This window comes from Callithrix jacchus, chromosome 1, assembly GCF_049354715.1.
Source record: "Callithrix jacchus isolate 240 chromosome 1, calJac240_pri, whole genome shotgun sequence".
In the NCBI taxonomy this organism is placed as follows: domain Eukaryota; kingdom Metazoa; phylum Chordata; class Mammalia; order Primates; family Cebidae; genus Callithrix; species Callithrix jacchus.
The window spans coordinates 110,128,526-110,153,159 of record NC_133502.1 but is presented as its reverse complement, the minus strand read 5'-3'; the positions used below and the strand labels follow the sequence as shown (position 1 = coordinate 110,153,159).

The window sequence follows — 24,634 nt, the reverse complement described above, 5'->3', positions numbered from 1 at the left end:
TTATTAAGCAATGTAGAGTTGGCACCAGTCTCTTGCAATCTGCTCAGCAGCAGAAGCAGGAAGGGCAGAGGCAGAGAGTCAGAAAAGCAGCTTTACTGAATGCTCTTCTGGACCTGATTAGTTTTGGTCACTTTCAACACCAGGCAAAGCCAAGTATAATTGCAAGCTTCACAGGCATGGCACACTGTTTCCCACTCTAATGTATTTGGCCTCTTCTTAAAGGGACTTGTAGATTTTACTGTTGCTTTAAAAACATTCCACTCTTCAAAACTTCAAAATCAAGAGTTTCTGTAAATGCAATAACTAGGGTACAGGAAAAATGAATTTGCTGTGCATTTGGGATTCTTTCATTTTAGCACCCCATCCAAACAGACCCATCTCAATATGAGAAGAGGAATTCTGTCTCAGAACACTCCATGGCAGTTTTTGGAGTAGGCTGTAACATCTTGGTCAGATGGAAGGAACTGGACCACCAACCAATGCCAAACAGAGGAGTCTGAAACTAGAGATGTTATGAATGATCCTTCAGGTATTTAGATGACACCTTTTTGTGAAGATGGAGCATGAAACAAATTATTTGGAATTAAGCCACAAGACCAAAATAAAAGGCCATTTTCCCATTTGTATTGATTTATTATTAGACATACTTTATCAGAAAGGTTTATACTAGAATATACTGATGTGAGATGATCCCAAAGATTAACAGGCAGGAGCCATCAATACTCTCCCTCCCTCCCTCTCCCTCTGTGTGTGTGTGTGTGTGTGTGTGTGTGTTAAGTATTACAACCATAGGCCCACATAGTTGATTGCCACTCAGATATTCCTTATGCACTTCAAATGGAATAAGTTCCCTATTGTATTCACCAAGGTGTGTTTCTTTTCCTTTTCCTTTAGTCTGTAACAGTCAAAAGACTTGGAAGCCAGCCTTGGTTGGCTTCACAGTTTCCCTCTACTTCCAGTAGTCACTCATTCCTACTGCATTGGGCCTCCTCTCGGTCTCCAGGGTGATTGCCTTTGCTTAGGAGGTTCTTCATTTCTAATTTACACTGTACTGATGGCCTCTTGTTTCGCACAACTAACCATCCTCCAAACTGCCATCAAAGTGATCTCTCCAGACCACAGTTTTGATCACGTGACTTTCCTTGCTTGAAGCTAGCTACTGGCATCCTAATATGCTGCCTCTGAGTGTGGTGCCAGAGTTCTCCATGATCTGCCACCAACCTGTGCTGACTCATTTCTAGCCATACCCTAGCCATACTGAGCAGCCTGCATTTCTACAGAGGGGTCAAACTCACACAATCAGCCTTTCTCTTTTACTTGTGTCTGTGTTTCAGTTGCTTCCTCTATCTTGACTACTTACTTCTCATTTGATCAGACTGCTGCCCTCACATTTAAACATGTGCTCAGCCTTCATTTTCTCTAGGAAGACTTTTCTAACCCTCTTGATGCCCTGAACCCAGTATCCTCTTCTCTCTCTCTCTTTCTCAGATTCCTGAGCCCAAGCCCAGACTTTCTGAATCCAAATCTTTGTGGATATAATTTAGAAATCGGTCTTCTCAAAAGTACCTCAAAGGACTATCTATGTATACTCATTTGTCTATTATTTTAAGATAGAATATACTTTAAGCACATCATCTGACATAAGAAAATAAATTTAGTTTCTAAGACAGATAACATAGAGTGTGATTATTTTAAAAAATATTTTTATCACATATTAATTATATTTTGTTATCTGCTCCTGGGCTACCAATCAAAATTAGTACATATTAGAAGAATCAGAAAATTGTATAAATGTAGATGATCACAATTTATGAACCAATTGAGCAATATCCATTGATTACCTACCTACTATATTATGTTTCGGGCACAGTGCTAGTGAGCGGTCATTGCAGAAAGGTAGGGTTATGGGTGACTTGAAAATACAGTTTCCCACAACTCCCATTGTCCTGATTTTCTCTGTACCAGAACCCTACATTTTAAGCTGGGAACATAAGATTATATTTACTAGACTCTTTTGAATCTAGTCTGGCTATGTGTCTAAACTCTGACTAATGGCATGTAAGTTGAAGTGGTGTGTGCAATTTCTCAAAGTTTTTTAAAAGAAGGGAACATGCCTTTTCCTCTCATTCCCTTGTTCCTGCTTTTCTGCAGACAAACTGGATGGCTAAGGACATCTTGGATCTCAAGACAACCTTGGGGATGGAAGTTATACATAGCAGAACAAAATAGAAGACACCTGGGTCACTCACACTGTTGAGAATGTAGCCCTGAATCACTTACTCCCAGACTAATAAATCAGAAAGAAAAGAGCATCTAACTTGCTGAAGCTACTATTTTGTAGGTGGGGATGAAGGGTATTCTGTCACTTGCTGTTGAACTAACGTGAAATTAACATAGTATTTCTCAAATTTGGAGCCAAGATGTTAGGAGTGTGAATTTCATTCCAGACAAGTCTGTGATTGCTTTTAGTGAAATCTAGAGATAAATATGTAGTCCCCGATACAACAGTGATAGTTACTCACAAGTGTTAAAAATAATGGGTTGGTCCTTCTCTTTTGTTTTTCTAAGTTGGTACCTTACTTATTTGTGGAGGACATAAAGAAATTCAATTTCTTGTCTCTCAACTCAAATGGACTTTCTATAGTTTTATTAATATGAAAGGAAGCTTAATTTAATAATGCCTATACATTGGGGTTGAAGTACAATGTTCTCCCTGCCCTATTTCTTTTGTTATTGTTATTTCACTTTATTTTGTATTATTTCATTTTATTTTAGATTCAGGGGATACATGGGCAGATTTGTTAGAAGGGTATATTGTGTAATGGTGAGGTCTGGGCTTCTGGTGAACTCATCACCCAAATAGTGAACTTTGTACCCTATAGGTAATTTTTCATCCCTCATCCTCTTCTCACCTTATCTCCTGCTGGAGTCCCCAGTGCCTATGATTATTTATGTTTCTGTCCATCTGTCCTCATTGTTTAGCTCCCACTTGTAAGTGAGAACATGCAGTATTTCATTTTTCTGTTTCAGAGTTACTCAGAATAATGGCCTCCCGTTATATCTATGTGGCTGTGAAGAACATGATTTTATTCTTTTTTATTCCCTGCCCTATTTCTGATGATTGGGATGGGTGAGGCAAGCCAAGCTGGAAAGAAAGACCCCACTATACCAGATATGTTCTGTTAAGACATAAAGATATGATAATTTTTGTTGAATATTCGGGTAGGTTTCAAGAGGTATAACATATTTTGGGAGAGCTACATAATATGTGGAGTCCAATGCAAAGTGAAAAATATGGAGTCCCTGTTCCTAAAGCAGGAAAAGACTGACATTAATGCTAAAACATAAAGCTTCTTTGCTTTCTTTGGTAGTGGCTCTCTCAAATTGTCATGGTATTCTTTTATTTGCTATTTAATGTTCTAAGTAAAAAAAAAAAGTTTAAAATTCTTAGCATGAATTTTACCATTCATCTTTATATTGTGCAGTGGCAGTTTTAAATGCAATTATAAGATCATTGACCTTGGATGTGGAATCACTGCAATTACGTAATTCATATTTCATAGCTCATAGCTATATGTGTGTATTGTTCTTGCCAGAATGGCAGAAAAACTATGTAAAACTAAGTCAACTGTTTTTATTTTACTTCTTGATCTGCACACATTTTACCCACACTCTCTACCTTAAAGTTGTTGATGAGTAGGGAAGAACTTATTGTCATTGTTTTAGTGTAAGTTGTTAGTAGCTAATACAGCGAAATAACATGAGTAAGAAAAGATATGAACGTGTACCTGAGTTGTTCATGTTTTTTCACAACATTGCTTTCTTTTGAAATAAATTTATTTTTATTTTTTTCTAATTAGTATTTTTTCTTCTTTTATTCATTTATTTTTATTGACAAATTGTATGTATTTGTAGTGTGCAGCATCATGTTTTGAAATGTGTATACATTGTGGAATGACTAAATCAAGTAATTCAATAAATTGCATTACCTAAAATAGTTACTATTTATTTACTTATTTTCTTTTTGTTTATTATTTATTTATTTATTTGGAGACAGAGTCTCGCTCTGTCACCAGGCTGGAGTGCAGTGGCACAATCTCAGTTCACTGCAATCTCCATCTATTGGGTTCAAGCAATTCTCCTGCCTGAGCCTCCTGAGTAGCTGGGACTGCAGGAGTACACCACCACACCCAGCTAATTTTTGTATTTTTTAGTAGAGACAGGGTTTCACCATGTTGGCCAGGATGTTCTCAATCTCTTGACCTCATGATCTGCTGGCCTTGGACTCTCGAAATGCTGGGCCATTGAGCCCTTGATCCCAGCCTTTTTTTTTTTTTTTAATTTGACTTTAAGTTCTGGGATACATGTGCAGAATGTGCAGGTTTGTTACATAGTATACACGTGCTATGGTGGTTTGCTGCACCTATCAACCCATCATCTAGGTTTTAAGCCCTGCATGCATTAGGTATTTGTCCTAATGTTCTCCCTCCCATTGCCCCCCATCCCCCAACAGGCCCCAGTGAGTAATGCTCCCCTCCCTGTGTCCATGTGTTCATATTGTTCAACTCCCACTTATGAGTGAGAATATGCAGTATTTGGTTTTCTGTTCCTGTGTTAGTTTTCGGTTTGCTGAGAATGATGGCTTCCAGCTTCATCCATGTCCCTGCAAAGGACATGAACCCATTCTTTTCTATGGCTGCATAGAACTCCATGGTGTAATACGTGCCACATTTTCTTTATCCAGTCTATCATTGATGGGCATTTGGGTTCCAAGTCTTGATATTGTAAATAGTGCTACAATAAACATAAGTGTGCCTCTTCATAGGAGCATAATTTATAATCCTTTGGGTATAGGCCCAGTAATGGTATTGCTGGGTCAAATGGTATTTCTGCTTCTAGATCCTTGAGAAATCGCCACGTTGTCTTCCACAATGGTTGAACTAATTTACTGTCCCACCAACAGTGTAAAAGCATTCCTATTTTTTGGCCATCTCACCAGCATCTGTTGTTTCCAGAATTTTTAATAATCACCAACTGGTATGAGATGGTATCTCACTGTGGTTTTGATTTGAATTTCTCTAATGAACAGTTATGAGGACCTCTTCAAAGAGAACTACAAACCACTGCTCAAGAAAAAAAGAGAGAACGAAAACCAATGGAAAAACATTCCATCCTCATGGATAGGAAGAATTAATATCATGAAAATAGCCACACTACACAAAGTAATTTATAGATTCCATACTATTCCCATCAAGCTACCATTGACTTTCTTCACAGAATTAGAAAATTCTACTTTAAATTTCATATGGATCCAAAAAAGAACCTGTATAGCCAAGACAATCCTAAGCAAAGAACAAAGGTAGAGGCATCACACTACCTACCTTCAAACCATACTGCAAGGCTACAGTAACCAAAACAGCATGGCACTGATACCAAAATAGATATATAGACCAAGGAACAGAACAGAGGCCTCAGAATTAACACCACACATCTACAACCATGTGATCTTTGACAAACCTGACAAAAACAAGCAATGGGGAGAGGATTCCCTATTTATTAAATGGTGCTGGGAAAACTGGCTAGCCATATGTGGAAAACAGAAATTGGACTCCTTCCTTATGCCTTATACAAAAATTAACTCAAGATTGATTAAAGACTTAAATGTAAAATGTAAAATCATAAAAACCCTACAGGAAAACCTAGGCAATGCCATTCAGGACATAGGCATGGGCAAAGACTTCATGACTAAAATACCAAAAGCAACTTCAAAAAAAAGCCAGAATTGACAAATGGAATCTAATTAAGCTAAAGAAAAAGAAAGAAAGTATCTGCACAGCAAAAGAAAGTGTCATGGGAGTCAACAGGCAATCTACGGAATGGGAGAGAATTTTTGCAATCTATCCATCTGACAAAGGTTTAATATCCAGAATCTATGAGGAACTTAAACAAATTTACAAGAAAAAAAATCTCTTCTTTTGACATTAAGCTTTTTTGCATATACCTGTTGGCCATGTGTATGGTTTTTTTTTTAATGTTTATTCAGATCCTTGCCCCTTTTTCAACTGGGTTATTTATTTTCTTGCTATTGAATTATTTGAGTTCCTTATATATTTTTGATATTAATCTCTTATCAGATGTATCATTTGCAAATACTTTTTCCTATTCCATAAGTTGTCTCTTCACCATTGCCTTCTTTCTGCATTCCAAGCACGTTGTAGTTCAAACAGAAAGCCCAGCCTCTTGCAGCTGTCAGCTTCTGCTTACTCAGACATAGATGGAACTTGCTTTGAGTCTCACTTAATTCCCACTCATTCCAGAGAAATTCTGTGCTTATGGGGTATGCTGAACATTCTATGTGAGTGGGGTGGCAAATAATGGCAGCACACATGCTTATTGCCATATCCTGTGTTCAGGCTCCATCAGCATATTGTACTTCACTTAAAAAACATAATTTCAAAGAAGAAAGTAACAATTTCAAGACAGCAAGAGTAGAGCATTAAACCAAGTGCAGGGCCTTGCTGATAATGTGTTCTGTGCAACTATATAGGTTACACATCCATGAAGCCAGCCTTGTAGGCTGTGAGGAAGAATAGAAGTTACAGCAATTCTCTTTGACTTCACTATTCACTTACAGAGCAACTGGGAAAGCACTTCTGGACTTAAGCCTCATGAGAAAGATACTCCTAAAGTTTGCTTTCTTCCTCACTACCTTAAACCCTCACCCTATTCTCTCTTTATTCAAACCTCCATAGTCAAACTTTCAATTCCTTAGTGACTCCAACCTTCCCTCCTGGAAAGTTCTGAGAGAGATGTGTTCCACTCTTTGCCAGGAATTATGGAATCTCTTACCTGTTCATTCAAGAAAAAGAAAGAGTTGGGATGTGGAAACTCATCCCATAATCAAGGATAAAGACGACTATGGATGTTCCAATTGCAGGTTAGTTTCCCCGTCATACATAGAGTGCTGCAAAATACTTTTCCTATTAGAGCACCTAAGAAAGGTGAGCATATCACCAAGACAAGCATTTTCTTTTCTTTTCTTTTCTTTTTGAGACGGAGTTTCGCTCTTGTTGCCCAGGCTGGAGTGCCGTGGCGCGATTGGCTCACCGCAACCTCCGCCTCCTGGGTTCAGGCAATTCTCCTGCCTCAGCCTCCCCAGTAGCTGGGATTACAGGCACGCACCACCATGCCCAGCTAATTTTTTGTATTTTTAGTAGAGACGGGGTTTCACCATGTTGACCAGGATGGTCTCGATCTCTTGACCTCGTGATCCACCCGCCTCGGCCTCCCAAAGTGCTGGGAGCATTTTATTATTTTCTAAGAGAACATTGCCTGCAGTCATAACGAGGAAATGTTCTTCTATTTAGTGACTTTAGTCTTTCTCCCTTTTAAATAATAGACCCTTCAATTATTTTGTTAAACATTATGTACTTCTTATCCTTGGCTTGCTTTATCAGAAAAGCCATGCTGGTTGAAAGTGGCTCTCTCCAGTGAAGAGGCGGAGACTATGTTTAGTTCTTCCTTCTTAGACATCCAGGCCCTTTTCCACCTCTGGTCACCTGACCTTGGACTGCAAGCACATTTCCCTTTTCAATGGGCATCTAAGAGTCAGATAATTTATGCTCCCATTATCTCATGATAGCTTAATGAATCTCATTTCGAGAATTTTCATCTTAAGAAGAGACTTTTGTAAGTGAAAGGAGGAGGAGGGGGATGAAGGGAAGGAGGAGAAGGAAATGATGGAGGAGAAAAACTATGTTTAATATCAAACTTTTGTATGTAATAGACAGAGGATGCAAAGGAAAGGATCACCCTGCTAGTTATTAAGTTTGTTTTATATGGAGAAACAGTTAGCTTTATGAAAATAGAAAGAAGACTATACTAAGAGTTGCATACTCCAAGGTAATAGTGGGGCTTTGCTGAACTCCTTGGACAAACACTCTATTAATTCAAAACGATTGTGTTTCCTTGAAACAAAAAAGCCTCACAACTCTTTTTGACTCAGTTAAGTAAAGAAAAAAAAAAGCTCAGATTTGATAAATATCTTAGCACCATACTAAAAATGATATAGTGGCAGTGAGGTTGGGAAGCTGGAATATTATAGGATAAACCCTATCGACTACTTCCTTCATGTTGTTTTAAATGTTAAAGATGAAATAAGTAAAATTAAGCCTAGAATGAGATGTCAGAAAAATACGATATGTTTCTCTCTGACCCTTAAATAATATCTTTTATTGAATTATCACCTACAGGAAAAAAAGTCTCACAAAGTCTTCTGGTTCCTGCACACTTCTCCAACACTTCCAACGTTATTCTTTCCTACTCTCTGCTCCACAGTGTTTTCTCTAATAACATGAATTGTTTATAATATGCCTTTATACGAGGCTGTGTCTTCGTGTCTTTGTTCATACTGTCTTCTCTTTGTGAATTTTTTCAACTCCTCCCCAACCAGCCTTTACCTAACTAATGTCTATTCATCCTCAGCTCAAATATCATGATCTCCAGGAAGTTTTTCCTTCATTCATCTCCAACCTGAAAATGACTTAAGTATCCCTTCCAGATACTTCCAAAAGACCCCATTCACATCTCCATCACTGTACTTAGAAATATTTCCTTGTGCTATGTGCCAACTGTGTCACTTTACTATGAACTCCTTGAAAGCAAGGACAATGTGTTACTATTTTTTAATTCTCCGAATTACAATGGGCAGTCAATAGATGTTCATTAAATGAATGAATAAATGATTCATTGAGTCTAACAGGCTGAAAATAAAACTATAATTTAGAGAGGCAAAATGGCTTTCCTAAGACCTCATCACTAGCTTAAGGCTTGCATCCAGCTGAGCTCAAGTTATTTCCCCATAAACAATAACTTAGAAATCCCTAGTAACAGGAAAAAAAATGGCTATTAATTAGGTTTTAAACAAAAGTGAAATGCAAACACAAAGTGCTGAAACTGAAATCACTGAAGTGTGTGTTTATGTTTTCACTTTAAAAAGTTAAGTGGTTTTCTGAATTTAGATGCCCTTCCGCCCCTTTAAGGATAAAATGCCAAACTTACCATACTTAGTGCTCAGATTTGTACTTGGTAAATTTATAAGATTAAAGATGTAAACAGGCTCATTAAAGAGTGTCAAAAACTTGTCAAACATCAAATAGTTGTTACATAACAACATTTTGAAGTCTAGATATACAGACTGCATTTCCACTTAAAAAAAATTTCATCTTCTAAAAATTAAGGGAAAATCACCACTTAGGTTTTTCCAAACTCCAAACAATCTGAAAGTGATTGGAGCCATTTAAGAATTCTAAAATCTGTCTGGAGATAGTCTACACAACTCAAAATTATTATTGTAGGCGAGGCATGGTGACTCATGCCTGTAATCCCGGCACTTTGGGAGGCGAAGGTGGGCAGATCACCTGAAGTCGGGAGTTAGAGACCAGCCTGGCCAACATGGTGAAACCCTATCTGTACTAAAAATACAAAAATTAGCTAGACGTGATGGTGGGTGCTTGTAATCTCAGCTTCTTGGGAGGCTGAGGCAAGAGACTTGCTTGAACTAGGGAGGCAGAGGTTGGAGTGAGCCGAGATCGCACCACTGCACTCCAGCTTGGGCGACAGAGACTCTGTCTCAAAAACAAAAACAAAATTATCATAATTTCAGCAAGAAGAAAATCAAATGAGAAAAGATGTGAATTCTTGTATTTCTTAACTTTTTTAAAGCCAAGCACTATATGAAAACTAATTTTCTGAAAAAAATGTCCTGCTCCATTCAACTCCCAGAAAATTTTTTGATGATGCCTTATTGATTACCTGCCAAACATTTATTTCCCTCTTCCCAAGAGCACCTTAATTTCCATATATACATCCACAGCTCCCTTACTAGAAGCTATGTGTTTCAGGAGTAATATTATTCCTTTGCTAATGATTGGTTCAGGAATGAGGGATAAGACACAGTACTGGCTAGAAAGGTCAAGGAGAACTTGTTGAAAGTTTCTGGAAAATGTTTATTTACTTTTAAGTGAGAGCTGTTGGAAGAAGTCATGCACTAGTGAACCTGGGACTGCCATTTTGTGAAGCCAACAGAGGAGAACAGAGCCTAAGAACCACCTTTGGGAAAGAAAGCTAGTGCTTGTCAGACTAAGCCCTCTCTGAGGTCTGTTCTACTTCTAGACTCAGTGTTGAGTCAATACATTCATTATTGTTTAAATTGCTTGAGTTTCTTTATGTGCAATGGAAGGAATCTTGTTTAATATGCAGCAAAATTAATGATTTTCTTAATATATCCAGTGTAAACCTCTGTGTAAAACTCTAAGAAATTTTTTACTTTAAAGTTTTGCTGCAGAGTGGCACAGCAGGAGCGTGAAGGGCCATCAAGTTATTCACTTCTATTTTTCAGTTCTTGGGCTAACTGTGGAGTTTGGAGGGACATCAAATATTTTAAACTTAGCCTCTACCACTTTACCTCTCACAAAAAGATAACTGTCTCTATGTTCAGTTTAATGGATGCTCTCATAAAATTCTGATATTATTGCCTTCTGCATTTGAGGACCAGGATTCCACTAGCTAGTGGTCACTATATTCACCCTACACAGAGCAAATTGTTCAGTTCTGCTTAGCTCCTCAGGGCCTTCAATTATTCAAGTGCCTCAGTAAATTTTGTGTATGCTCAAGGAATGTCATCATACTATGAAAGTCCCAGAAACTTAATCCTGAATTATTGGGGTTATTCCACTTAAGTGGGTGCTTTCTGGGACCCCACAGATCCTAAACACTCAAAAGATCTAATGATAATGAGTTACTTAAAGAATTCATGATGGAATAAAAAATAGACACAGTAGTATAGTTATCAGATGAAGAAAATTACTTATTCAGTCCTATTCTTTCAATTAAAAGATATTTTCACCAAGACTGGCTAAATACACCACTTTTGGTCAAATTAATTTTGAGGTATTAGAGGAAGGATAAATGATGCAATGTTTATTCTGCTATTTTATATGAACATAATAATAATCATTAAAATTGCTTCATTTTATTTGTAGATACTGTGAACTAAACATTATACTCAAGTCTTTTGCTCTGTTATCTCATTTAACTTTTGCAGGCTTCCTTTGTGAAATAGGTTCTGGTATTTTCTTCACTTTGCAGATAAGAAAATTAAGGCTTAAGTAAGTTTAAGCAATTTTCCTAAAATCTCCAGAGCCCATGTTCTTGACATCTATTCTACATAGTCAACAGAGTATATTCCAAACAACTAGCAATGTTAATGAACTTCTAAAAAGGCAGTGTAGTATTCAATTGCTTTCATAATTGAACATTATTAAGAATCTTTAAAATGGCCAGGTCCGAAATTTTACCTCATGCAAATAAGATTATCTGAGGCATATTGCCAAATAGTGGGCTTCACAATTCAGGGAGGACAATAGCAAAGAAGAGTTCAACCATGGGAACACAGCAAATATGGCAGGAGTCTGAAAAGCATCTCATACAGATTGGGCAAATTATTTTGCCAGGTTGACTATTCATTTTCTTAATGATATTTTGAGAAACAATACATGTGCATTGTAGAAAAATAGAAAATATAGACAAAGGAAAAAAAGAATGTCATATACCACCATCCAGAGATTGCCATTGTTAACACCCTAGTGCATATGTTTTGAATTGTGTGTGTGTGTGTGTGTGTGTGCGCCTCTGTTGTTTAATCTTGAATAATCTTTTTTTAAAAAATGACTTTTGAAATCCAAAGGCCAGTTGGTCTCTGGAATATTCTCTTTTAAGAATTTGTCTGGTTGTATACTCTTACTTTATCCCCTGTGGAAGTCACTTTAAAGGCTTGATGGATTCAGATGAAACACGATGAATAGAAGAATATCAGATAATATTGTGTACTCCATTGTATCACATCAGAAGACAGAACTTCTAGTACATTTATTATTAATTTTCTAAGATTGACATTCTCTGGAGCAATAACAATCAGAACCTGCTATTGTGCAATTTTATTTTATCTCCTGTGATTAGAAATTATTGTGTAATATCAGTGTGGGCACCAAATGAAGGGCCAGTGTCCCAACATCCATTTGCCTAAGGATTTTTAACCTTGATAAATCTTGTCAGAAACAATAAGTTAACTAGAATTTGAGAAATGCTATTGTCCTAATTCTATCTTTTCTTCCACATTAATTAATTGGCATTTAAAGTAGATGTTTCCCTCATCAAGTGTTTGAGCCTTACTTACCTCCTTGTATGATTATAAAATTATCTAGATGATGTCTACAAACTTTTAAATCCTAAAAGTATTCAAAGAAACACATAAAGTTACTAGATATGTTCACAATGCCTGGAAAGAGGAATATATATCTCTTTATAATTTAAATCTAGTCCTCTGGAAAAGGAAGTAGATCTATTATGCATTGTTCCAGAGGGAAGTTTTGGGAAGGCAACTATTAATAAAGGGAATAAGTTTCTTGTCATTAAAGATGCCCATTAGCAGAATGGTTTTTCTCACAAAGTAATAAGGAAATATTTACCTCTAGAAATATCAGGGGCTGACTCTGTCATGGTTATTGGTCTTCAAGTCCATCCTCCTCAGTTGAAATATTAGAATTATAAGAAAATATAAAAGTCTTCAGTAGAATGGAAAAGTCAACAGAAACAGTGCCTGGTCTTTTAACACCCCAGAAAGCATACAAGTAAGTCAAAAAAACTCCTGATAAATTTCAGTAATAGAGCCAAATTCCAAGAGATGCGAACTGAGTGGGGGTCCTTACCTTTGCAATCTTCATATTGGGATCGATTGAAGTAGCTGCCGGGGGAAAATGGAGAAGTAAATGTGGATGTGATTTTCTGTGAGGGACGTAAAGGTTTTAGGATTAGTCACTGAATTGTGGACTTCAGCTTTTTTCATCTGCCCAGGAACAGTTTACATCTCCCAGGTAGGTGGATTGAATCCTGGTATGGCATATTTAACAAAATATTAGAAGAGTTCTGATAAAGAAGTATACTATTGAGACATCTCTTACTGCTTATTACTGCTTCCTATCTCTTTTGTTTCTATCCCTGTACTCAGTCCCATTCCTTTAGGTAGAAAATAACTAGTCCTAAAACCGAAGACTAAAATAGTGTTGGACATGGTACAAAGATAAGCCATATGTCATCTGAAGTATATCTGAGAAAAAGGAATACCTGCCTTGAGAATCATGCATCCATCTTCCACACCCACACCCACTAACTTCATTAGTAAAAAAAAAAAAGAAAGAAAGAAAGAAAACAAAGCTCTAAACCAGAACACATGCTCCAAGTTCAAATATTGGTAAGAATGATGACTTGGATTTAGTCCAAAGTGACTTTCACTTTGTAGACTACCAAACCAGCAAAATTATATGAGATGAAGGATGCAAGTTGGTGGAGATGCCTCTCTGATATGTCCTAATATTTTTTACAACAGTACACCTTAGTGATCAGTGTGGCTCCAAATGAAATAAAATCTGCCAGGCTGGTAGACATAGACCCATCAGTTGGTATCTTTTATGCTACTTGGGCTGGTTAGGAGGCACATTATTTTCATATGGGAAAATCTGTGCTTTGGAAGGACAAAGTGGGTGGATCACCTGCGGTTAGGAGTTTGAGACCAGCCTGGCCTACATGGTGAAACCTCGTCTTTACTAAAACTACAAAAAAATAATTAGCTGGGCGTGGTGCATGCACCTGTAATCCCAGCTACTCCGGAGGCTGAGGCAGGAGAATTGCTTGTACCTGGAAGATGGAGGTTGCAGTGAGCTGAGATTGTGCCATTGCACTCCAGCCTGGGCAACAGAGCGAGACTCTGTCTTAAAAAAAAAAACAAAAACAAAAACAAAAACGAAAATATTTGTTGTAGTAGAGCATATATGCTTCCATATCCTAGCTTTTATTAGATCATTGATTCTACTTGAATGTTCAGTACAGTAGGTCTGGCTATGACCTGCTGCCACCTTGCCAAAGAGGGAAAAGAGAACTCTATTCAGAAGAAAACATAACTCAGTGGACCATGAAAAAGACTGGCTGTGATTACTAGTGGGTGAATCGGTAATAACTTAAAATGCACGGGTGCAGGATAGATATTCCTTGACATTGAATCCAAACAATAAGAACATTTCTTAATTCATATAATGAGAAGTCCAGAGATGAGTAGGCTTCAGAACTGGTTGAGTCAGCAACTCAATCATGTCACCAAGGATTCAGGTTCTTTATTTCTCAGCTTTGCTTCACTGCCTATCATAAAATGATCATCTGCTAGATATCTGCCAGCAGAAAGAGGAGAATTTTTTCCTTTGTTCAGTTTAATAGGAAAGAGGAAAAATAATCCCCCCACTTCAGTGATGAAATATAAGCCTTCTCTTAAATCGAATTTTATCTCTTCACTTTTTTTAAGAAATGGGGTCTTACTATGTAGACCAGGCTAAATCCCAATAGAATCATCTATCCCAGCAGTCAGAGCTTGAGTTCCAGCAAGTGCTGCCACCACGGACTGAAGCTCTCTGGGGTCCTAAATAAACTTGAAAGGCAGTCTAGGCCACAAGAACTGCAATTCCTGGGCAAGTCTTATTGCTGTGCTGGGCTCAGAGACAGTGGACTTGGATGAATGTGACCTAGCGAGACGCTAGCTGGAGAAGCCAAAGGAGCCCCTATCTCACCCCTTCCCTAAACCCAGGAAGCATAGTTTGCAGCTGAAGGAGAAATCCCTTCCTTTTGCTTGAGGAGAGGAGAGAGTGTAAAGGTATCTCTTACAACTTGGATACCAGCACAGTCACGGTGGAAGAGAACAAAACAGAAGAATCCTATGGCTCAGATTCCAAGCCCTAGCTCCTGAACAACATTTGTAAACACACCCTAGGCCAAAATGAAACCTGCTGATTTGAAGGGAAGGACTGGCAGAATTCATCACCTGCTAATTAAAGAGCTCTTAGGCCTTGAATAATTAGTAGTAGCATCCAGGAAATGCTCAGTCTGGGGCCTCAGAGCCATGCTGACTTTAAGTGTAACCCAGCACATTCCCAGCTGTGATGGCTACAGAGAGAATCCTTCTGGTTGAGGAAAGGAGAAGGAACAGTAAAGGAGACTTTCTTCTTGCTGCTTAGGTACCAGGTCAGCCACAGTGGAGTAGAACATCAAGTGGGTTACTTGGGTCCCTGATTCAAGGCCTTGGCTTTTAGTTGGTATTTCTGGGCCTGCCCTGGGCTAGAGGGAAGCCCACTTCCCTGAAGGGAGAGCTAGGCACTGAAAGCATTCACTACAAGCTGATTGAAGAGTCCTTGGGCCTTCAGTGAACTTCGGTGATAGCCAGGCAGTTGTGCCACAAGTTTATGGTGGTGGTGGTGGTCATAGAGAGAGGCTCCTTTGTTTGAGGAAAGGGAAGGGAAGAATGAGAAGGACTTTGACTTCTGGCATTGGTACCAGCTCAGTCACGGTAGAATATAATTACAAATGTATTACTGAGGTTCCTGACTCCAGGCCTTGGCTCCTGGATGGCATATTCAGAGCCATCTGGGGCTGAGGGGATTCCACTTCCCTGAAAGGAAGGACATGGCTGGATTTGCCATCTACTGATTACAGAGCCTTTGGGAGAGAAAAAGAGAGAGGGAGCGATTCCATTTGTTTGGAGAAAATTAAGGGGAGAAAAAGAGTCTCTGTTCTGATCTAAAGAATGCTCCAAGATCTTACTCAAGACCAGCAAGGGGGTACGTCTATAGGTCTGCAAGAGCCACAGCACTACTGGGCTTGGGGTGCCCCTAAACCAGATGCAGCTTCAGTGACCAAAGAATTAGATCATGATACCCCAGTCCCTTCAAATACCTGGAAAACCTTTCCAAGAAGGATGGGTATAAACAAGCCTAGACCATGAAGACTACAGTAAATACCTAACTCTTCAATGCCCAGGCAGGGATGAATGTTCACAAGCATCAAGCCCATGCAGGAAAACATGACCTCACCAAATGCATAAACTAAGTCACCAGGGACCAATCCCAGGAAGACGGAAATAATGTGACCTTTCAGACAAATCATTCAAAACAGCTGTTTTGAGGAAGTCCAATTAAATTCCAGATAGCAGAGTGAAGGAATTTAGATCCTATCAGATAAATTTGGCAAAGAGATTGAAATAATTCAAATGAATCAAGCAGAAATTCAGGACTTTAAAATGCAGCTCATATAATGAAGAATGCATCAGTGTCTTCTGACAGCATAATTGATCAAGTAGAAGAAAGAATTAGTGAGCTTGAAGACAGCCTATTTGAAAATACATGGTCAGAGGAAGATAAACAAGCGAAAATAAGAAAGAAGCACTCATGACAAGATCTAGAAAATAGCACCAAAAGGGCAAATATAAAAGCTATTGCCCTTAAACAAAAGGTAGAGAAGGGGGTGAGGGTAGAAAGTTTACTCAAAGGGATATAAACAGAGAATTTCCTAAACTTAGACAAAGATATCAATATTCAAGTGCAAGAAGGTTATAGAGCACCAAGCAGATTTAACAAAGTAAGACTACCTCAAGACATTTCATAATCAAACTCCCAAACATCAAGGATAAAAGAAGGATCCTAAAAGCATCAAGAGAAAGGAAACAAATAACATACAATATGTCTCCAAGGCATCTAGCAGCAGACTTCTCACTGGAAACCTTACAGTCTAAGAGAGAGTGGCATGGCATATTTAAAGTGCTGCAGGAAAAAACTTTTAACCTAGAATAGTATATCCAGTGAAAATATTCATCAAATATGAAGGGGAAATAAAGACTTTCCCAGACAAACAAAAGCTGAGGGATTTCACCAACACCAGACCTGTCCTACAAGAAATGCTAAAGGGAGTTTTTCAATCTGAAAGAAAAGAATGTTAATGAGCAATAAGAAATTATCTGAAGGTAGGAAACTCACTGGTAATAGTGAACACACAGAAAAACCACAGAATATTATAACACTGTAATTGTGGGGTATAATTCCACATATATTGAGTTGAAAGGCAAAAAGATGAATTTAACCAAAAGAATAACTATATGCTAGGGGTGGTAGCTCATGCCTGTAATCCCAGCCAGCACTTGGGGAAGCTGAGGCAGATGGACCACTTGAGCTCAGGAGTTCAAAACCAGCATGGCCAATATGGTAAAGCCCCACCTATACAAAAAATACAAAAATTAACTAGGCAAGGTGGTGTACACCTATGGTCCCAGCTACTCAGGAAGCTGAGGCAGGAGGATCACTTGAGCCTGGGAGGTTGAGGTTGCAGTGAGCTATGTTCATGCCACTGCACTCCAGTCTGGATGACAAAGCAAGATCCTATCTCAAGGAATAAAAATAAAAATACATGAAAAAATAATAACTGCAACTAACTGTTCAAGACATAGACAGAATAATAAGATATAAATAGAAACAAAAAGTTAAAAAGTGAGGAAATGGAGTTAAAATGTAGAGTTTTTATTAGTTTTATCTTGCTTGTTGGTTTGCTTATGCAATCAGTGTTAAGTTGTGATCAGTTTAAAATAATGGGTTATAAGATATTATTTGCAATCCTCATGATAACATCCAAATAAAAAACATACAACAGATACACACACAAAAAAAGCAAAAAATAAAAACATACCACCAGAGAAAATTACCTTCAGTAAAAGGAAGACAGAAAGAAAGGAAAGAAGGAGGAAAAGACCACAAAACAACCAGAAAACAAGGAATAAAATGGCAGAAGTGAGTCTTTACTTATCAATAACATTAATGTAAATGTACTAAACTCTCTAATCAAAAATATAGAGTGGCTGAATAAATAAAAAACAAGACCTAACAATCTGTTGCCTACAAGAAACTCATTTCATCTATAAAGACTTACATAGATTAAAAATTAAAAAATGAAAAAGATATATTATGCCAATGGAAACTAAAAAAGAACAGGAGTAGCTATACTTATATTAGACAAAATAGATTTCAAAACAAGAACTATAACAGAAAAAAAAATCATTATATAATGCTAAATGGGTCAATTAAACAAGGGGCTATAACATATATGGGAGCACAGCAGATATTAAAAAGCACATATTATTAGAAACAAGAGAAATAGACTCCAATACAATAATACTTGAAGACTTCAACATTCCATTTTCAGCATTGGACAGATCATCCAGATAGAAAAGAAACATCTGACTTAATCAGCACTAGAGACCAAATGAATCTCATAGATATTTACAGAACATTTCATCCAGCAGCTGCACAATACACATATTTCTCAAAGAGAGACCATATGTTAGACCACAAAACAAGTCTTAATAAGTTCAGAAAAATGGAAATAATATCAAGCATCTTCTCTGATCACAATGGAAGAAAACTAGAAATCAATAACAAAAGGAATTTTGAAAACTATAGAAATGCATGGAAAGTAAGAAGTATGGTTCTGAATGACCAGTGAGTCGATGAAGAAATAAAGAAGAAAGTTTAAATTTTTCCTGAAACAAAATATATGAAAACATCACATACTAAAACCCATGGGATAGAGCAAAGCGGTACTAAGCAATACTATAGCTATAAATCATGCCTTTCCCACAGTCCTCCAACTCATTCCAGCACTAACTCAAAAGTCCAACATCCAAAGTCTCCTCGGAAATAAAGCATGTCCTTTCTACCTATGAGATTGTAAGATAAAAACAAATTAATTACTTCCAATATACAATGAAGGTATAAGCAATCGATAAATATTTTTATTCCCAAAGGGAGAAATCAACCAAAAGAAATGGACTACCGGCCTCATGCAAGTTCAAAACCCAGCAGGGCAGTCATTAAAAATTTAAACCTCCAAAATAATATCCTTTGACTCAGTGTCCCACATTCAAGACACACTGGAGCAAGGTGTAAACTCCCAAGGCCTTGAGCATCTCTGCTTCTGTGACTTTCCAGGGTATAGCCCCCACAGCTGCTCTCATGGGCTGGTGTTTAGTGCCTGTGGCCTTTCTAGGACCAGGATACAAGCTGCTGGTGGATCTATCATTCTTGGATTTGGAAGATGACAGCCCCCTTCTCACAGGTCCACTCACAGTCCCCCAGTGGGAACTCTGTGTAGAGGCTCCAACCTCATATTTCTCATCAGTACTGCCCTAGTAGAGGTTCTCTTCAGGGGCTCTGCCCCTGCAGTATGCTTCTGCCTGGACACCCAGGCTTTCTTGTTCATTTTCTGAAATCTAGGTGGAGGCCAAGCCTCCTTAATTCTTGCACTCTACATACCCAAAGTCTCAACAGCATATGAAAGTCATCAAGGCTTACAGCTTGCATTTTTGAAAATGGTAGCTAAGAAGTACTTGGGCCTCTTGTAGTCATGGCTGGAACTGGAGTGGCCAGGATATGGGGAACAGGGTCCCAAGGCTGTTAAAGCAGTGCAGCCTGGGTCTAGGAGGGCCCAAAACCATCCTGTCCTCCTAGGCTTCAGCTCCTGTGATGGGAGGGGCTGCCTTTTAGAACTCTGAAATGCCTTTGAGGCCTTTTTTTCCATTGTCTTGGCTATTAGCATTTGCTTCCTTTTTATTTATTCAAATTTCTTTAGCAAGCGGCTGCTCAGCAGCCTGCTTGAATTTCTTCTCCTGAAAATGGGCTTTTCTTTTTTTTTTCTTTCTTTATCGCATTTTAGGTTTTGGGGTACACGTGAAGAACATGCAAGAAATAGTTGCATAGGTACACACGTGGCAGTGTGATTTGCTGCCTTCCTCCCCTTCACCTATATCTGGCATTTCTCCCTATGCTATCCCTCCCCATCTCCCCACCCCACACTGTCTCTCCCCTATTCCCCCCAACAGACCCCAGTGTGTAGTGCTCCCCTCCCTGTGTCCATGTGTTCTCATTGTTCAACACCCGCCTATGAGTGAGAACATGCAGTATTTCATTTTCTGTTCTTGTGTCAGTTTGCTGAGAATGATATTCTCCAGGTTCATCCATCTCCCTACAAAGCACATGAACTCATCATTTTTGATTGCTGCATAATATTCCATGGTGTATATGTGCCACATTTTCACTGTCCAGTCTATCATCGATGGGCATTTGGGTTGATTCCAGGTCTTTGCTATTGTAAACAGTGCTGCAATGAACATTTGTGTGCATGTGTCCTTATAGTAGAACAATATATAGTCCTTTGGATATATACCCAGTAATGGGATTGCTGGGTCAAATGGAATTTCTATTTCTAGGTCCTTGAGGAATTGCCACACCATCGTCCACAATGGTTGAACTAATTTATACTCCCACCAGCAGTGCAAAAGTGTTCCTATTTCTCCACATCCTCTCCAACATCTGTCTCCAGATTTTTTAATGATTGCCATTCTAACTGGCGTGAGATTGTATCTCAATGTAGTTTTGATTTGCATTTCTCTAATGACCAGTGATGATGTGCATTTTTTCATATGTTTGTTGGCCTCATATATGTCTTCTTTCATAAAGTGTCCATCCATATCCTTTGCCCACTTTTGAATGGGCTTGTTTTTTTCTTGTGTATCTGTTTTAGTTCTTTGTAAATTCTGGATATCAGCCCTTTGTCAGATGGGTAAACTGCAAACATTTCTTCCCATCTGTTGGTTGCCAATTCACTCTAGTGACTGTTTCTTTTGTTGTGCAGAAGCTGTGGAGTTTGATTAGGTCCCATTTGTCTAGTTTGGCTTTTGTTGCCAATGCTTTTGGTGTTTCGGTCATGAAGTCCTTGCCTAGTCCTATGTCCTGAATGGTTTTGCCTAGATTTTCTTCTAGGGTTTTTATAGTGTTAGGTCTTATGTTTTAAATCTTTAATCCATCTGGAGTTAATTTTAGTATAAGGTGTCAGGAAGGGGTCCAGTTTCTGCTTTCTGCACATAGCTAGCCAGTTTTCCCAACACCATTTATTAAACAGGGGATCCTTTCCCCATTACTTGTTTTTGTCAGGTTTGTCAAAGATCGTATGGTTGTAGATATGTTGTGTTGCCTCTGATGCCTCTGTTCTGTTCCATTGGTCTATATCTTTGTTTTGGTACCAGTACCATGCTGTTTTGATTACTGTAGCCTTGTAGTATAGTTTGAAGTCCAGTAGTGTGATGCCTCCTGCTGTGTTCTTTTTACTTAGAATTGACTTGGCTATGCGGGTTCTCTTTTGGTTCCATATGAAGTTTAAGGTGGTTTTTTCCAGTTATGTGAAGAAGGTTATTGGTAGCTTGATGGGGATAGTATTGAATCTGTAAATTACTTTAGGCAGTATGGCCATTTTCACGATATTAATTCTTCCTAACCATGAACATGGACTGTATCTCCATCTGTTTGTGTCCTCTCTTACTTCAATGAGCAGTGGTTTGTACTTCTCCTTGAAGAGGTCCCTTATGTTCCTTGTTAGTTGTATTCCTGGGTATTTTATTCTCTTTGTAGCAATTGTGAATGGCAGTTCGTTCTTGATTTGGCTCTCTTTCAGTCTGTTATTGGTGTATAGGAATGCTTGTGATTTTTGCACATTGATTTTGTATCCTGAGACTTTGCTGAAGTTCCTTATCAGTTTCAGGAGTTTTTGGGCTGAGACAATGGGGTGTTCTAGATATACTATCATGTCGTCTGCAAATAGAGACAATTTGGCTTCCACCTTTCCTATTTGAATACCCTTTATTTCTTTTTCTTGCCTGATTGCTCTGGCTAGAACTTCCAGTACTATATTGAATAGGAGTGGTGAGAGAGGGCATCCTTGTCTAGTGCCAGATTTCAAAGGGAATGCTTCCAGTTTTTGCCCATTCAGTATGATATTGGCTGTTGGTCTGTTGTAAATAGCTTTTATTATTTTGAGATACATTCCATTAATACCAAGTTTATTGAGGGTTTTTAGCATAAAGAGCTGTTGAATTTTGTTAAAGGCCTTCTCTGCGTCAATTGAGATAATCATGTGGTTTTTGTTTTTGGTACTGTTTATGTGGTGAATTACGATTAGACACTTGCATATGTTGAACCAGCCTTGCATCCCCAGGATGAATCCTACTTGATCATGGTGGATAAGCTTTTTGATGTGCTGTTGCAATCAGTTTGCCAGTATTTTATTGAAGATTTTTGCGTCTATGTCCATCATGGATATTAGCTTGAGGTTTTCTTTTCTGGTCTCATAAAATGATATGGGAAGGATTCCCTCTTTTTGGATTATTTGGAATAGTTTCAGAAGGAATGGTACCAGCTCCTCTTTCTGTGTCTGGTAGAATTCGGCTGTGAACCCATCTGGACCTGGGCTTTTTTTGTGTGGTAGGCTCTTAATTGCTGCCTCAACTTCTGATCTTGTTATTGGTCTATTCATGGTTTTGACTTCTTCCTGGTTTAGGCTTGGGAGGATAAAAGTGTCCAGAAATTTATCCATTTCTTCCAGGTTTACTAGTTTATGTGCATAGAGTTGTTTGTAATATTCTCTGATGATGGTTTGAATTTCTGTGGAATCTGTGGTGATTTCCCCTTTATCGTTTTTTATTGCATCTATTTGGTTATTCTCTCTTTTCTTTTTTATTAATCTGGCTAGTGGTCTGTCTATTTTGTTGATCTATTGGGAAAACCAGCTCCTGGATTTATTGATTTTTTTTAAGGGTTTTTCGTGTCTCTATCTCCTTCAGTTCTGCTCTGATCTTAGTTATTTCTTGTCTTCTGCTAGGTTTTGAGTTTTTTTGATCTTGCTCCTCGGGCTCTTTCAATTTTGACGATAGGGTGTCAATTTTCGATCTTTCCACTCTTCTCATGTGGGCACTTATTGCTATATATTTGCCTCTAGAGACTGCTTTAAATGTGTTCCAGAGATTCTGGTATGCTGTGTCTTCATTCTCATTGGTTTTGAAGAACTTCTTTATTTCTGCCTTCAGTTCCTTGTTTATCTAGTTGACATTCAAGAGCCAGTTGTTCAGTTTCCATGAAGCTGTGTGGTTCTGAGTTAGTTTCCGAATTCTGAGTTCTAATTTGATTGCACTGTGGTCTGAGAGACTGTTTGTTATGATTTCCGTTCTTTTGCATTTGTTGAGGAGGGATTTACTTCCAATTCTATGTTCACTTTTAGACTAGGTGTGATGTGGTGCTGAGAAGAATGTATATTCTGTGGATTTGGGCTGGAGAGTTCTGTAAATGTCTATCAGGTTTGCTTGTTCCAGGTCTGAGTTCAAGTCCTGGATATCCTTGTTAATTTTCTGTCTGGTTGATCTGTCTAATATTGACAGTGGAGTGTTAAAATCTTCCACTATTAATGTGTGGGAGTCTAAGTCTCTTTGTAAGTCATTAAGAACTTGCCTTATGTTTCTGGCGGCTCCTGTATTGGGTCCATATATATTTAGGATCATTAGCTCTTCTTGTTGTATCAATCCTTTTACCATTATGTAATGTCCTTCTTTGTCTCTTTTGATCTTTGTTCCTTTAAAGTCTATTTTATCAGAGACGAGAATTGCAACTCCTGCTTTTTTTTTTTTTTGCTCTCCATTTGCTTAGTAAATCTTCCTCCATCCCTTTATTTTGAGCCTTTGTGTATCCTTGCATGTGAGATGGGTTTCCTGGATACAGCACACCAATGGGTTTTGGCTTTTCATCCAATTTCCTAGTCTGTGTCATTTGATTGGTGCATTTAGCCCATATATATTTAGGGTTAATATTGTTATGTGTGAATTTGATACTGCCATTTTGATTCTAGTTGGCTTCTTTGCCCAATAGTTGATGCAGATTCTTCATTTTGTTGATGCTGTTTAGCATTTGGTATGTTTTTGGAGTGGCTGGTACTGGTTGTTCCTTTCTATGTGTAGTGCCTCTTTCAGGAGCTCTTGTAAAGCAGGCCTGGTGGTGACAAAATCTCTGAGGAGTTGCTTGTTCACAAAGGATTTTATTTTTCCTTCACTTACAAAGCTTAGTTGGCTGGATATGAAATTCTGGGTTGAAAGTTCTTTTCTTTAAGGATGTTGAATATTGGCCCCCACTCTCTTCAGGTTTGTAGGGTTTCTGCCAAGAGATCTGCTGTGAGTCTGATGGGCTTCCCTTTGTGGGTGACCCGACCTTTCTCTCTGTCTGCCCTTAGCATTTTCTCCTTCATTTCAACCCTGGTGAATCTGATGATTATGTGCCTTGGGGTTGCTCTTCTTGCGGAATATCTTTGTGGTGTTCTCTGTATTTCCTGGACTTGGATATTGGCCTGCCTTGCTAGGTTGGGGAAGTTTTCCTGGATAATATCCTGAAGAGTATTTTCCAGCTTGGACTCATTCTCTTCGTCATTCAGGTATACCTATCAAATGTAGATTAGGTCTCTTCACATAGTCCCACATTTCTTGGAGACTTTGTTCATTCTTTTTGTTCTTTTTTCTCTAATCTTGCCTTCTCTTTTTATTTCATTGAACTGATCTTCGACCTCTGATATTCTTTCTTCTGCTTGGTCAATTCGGCTGTTGAAACTTGTGCATTCTTCACGAAGTTCTCGTGTTGTGTTTTTCAGCTCCATCAATTCACTCATATTCCTCTATAAGTTGTCCATTCTTATTATCATTTCATCAAATCTTTTTTCAAGGTTCCTAGTTTCTTTGCATTGAGTTACAACATGTTCTTTTAGCTCACAGAAGTTTCTCATTACCCACCTTCTGAAGTCTGATTCTGTCATTTCATCACACTCATTCTCCATCCAGCTTTGTTCCCTT

General features: G+C 38.3%; 1 long non-coding RNA gene across 2 annotated transcripts in view; it reads right to left on the bottom strand.

Annotated features, from left to right (window-relative positions):
- Positions 1-4,539: 4,539 nt before the first annotated feature.
- Positions 4,540-24,634, bottom strand: part of LOC103793037 (uncharacterized) — an 89,392-nt gene continuing 69,297 nt past the window's right edge. For both annotated transcript variants that reach the window (XR_004744679.3, XR_013533762.1), the window contains one exon: positions 4,540-12,802. This is a non-coding gene — a long non-coding RNA (uncharacterized LOC103793037). The remainder of the gene's footprint in view (positions 12,803-24,634) is intronic.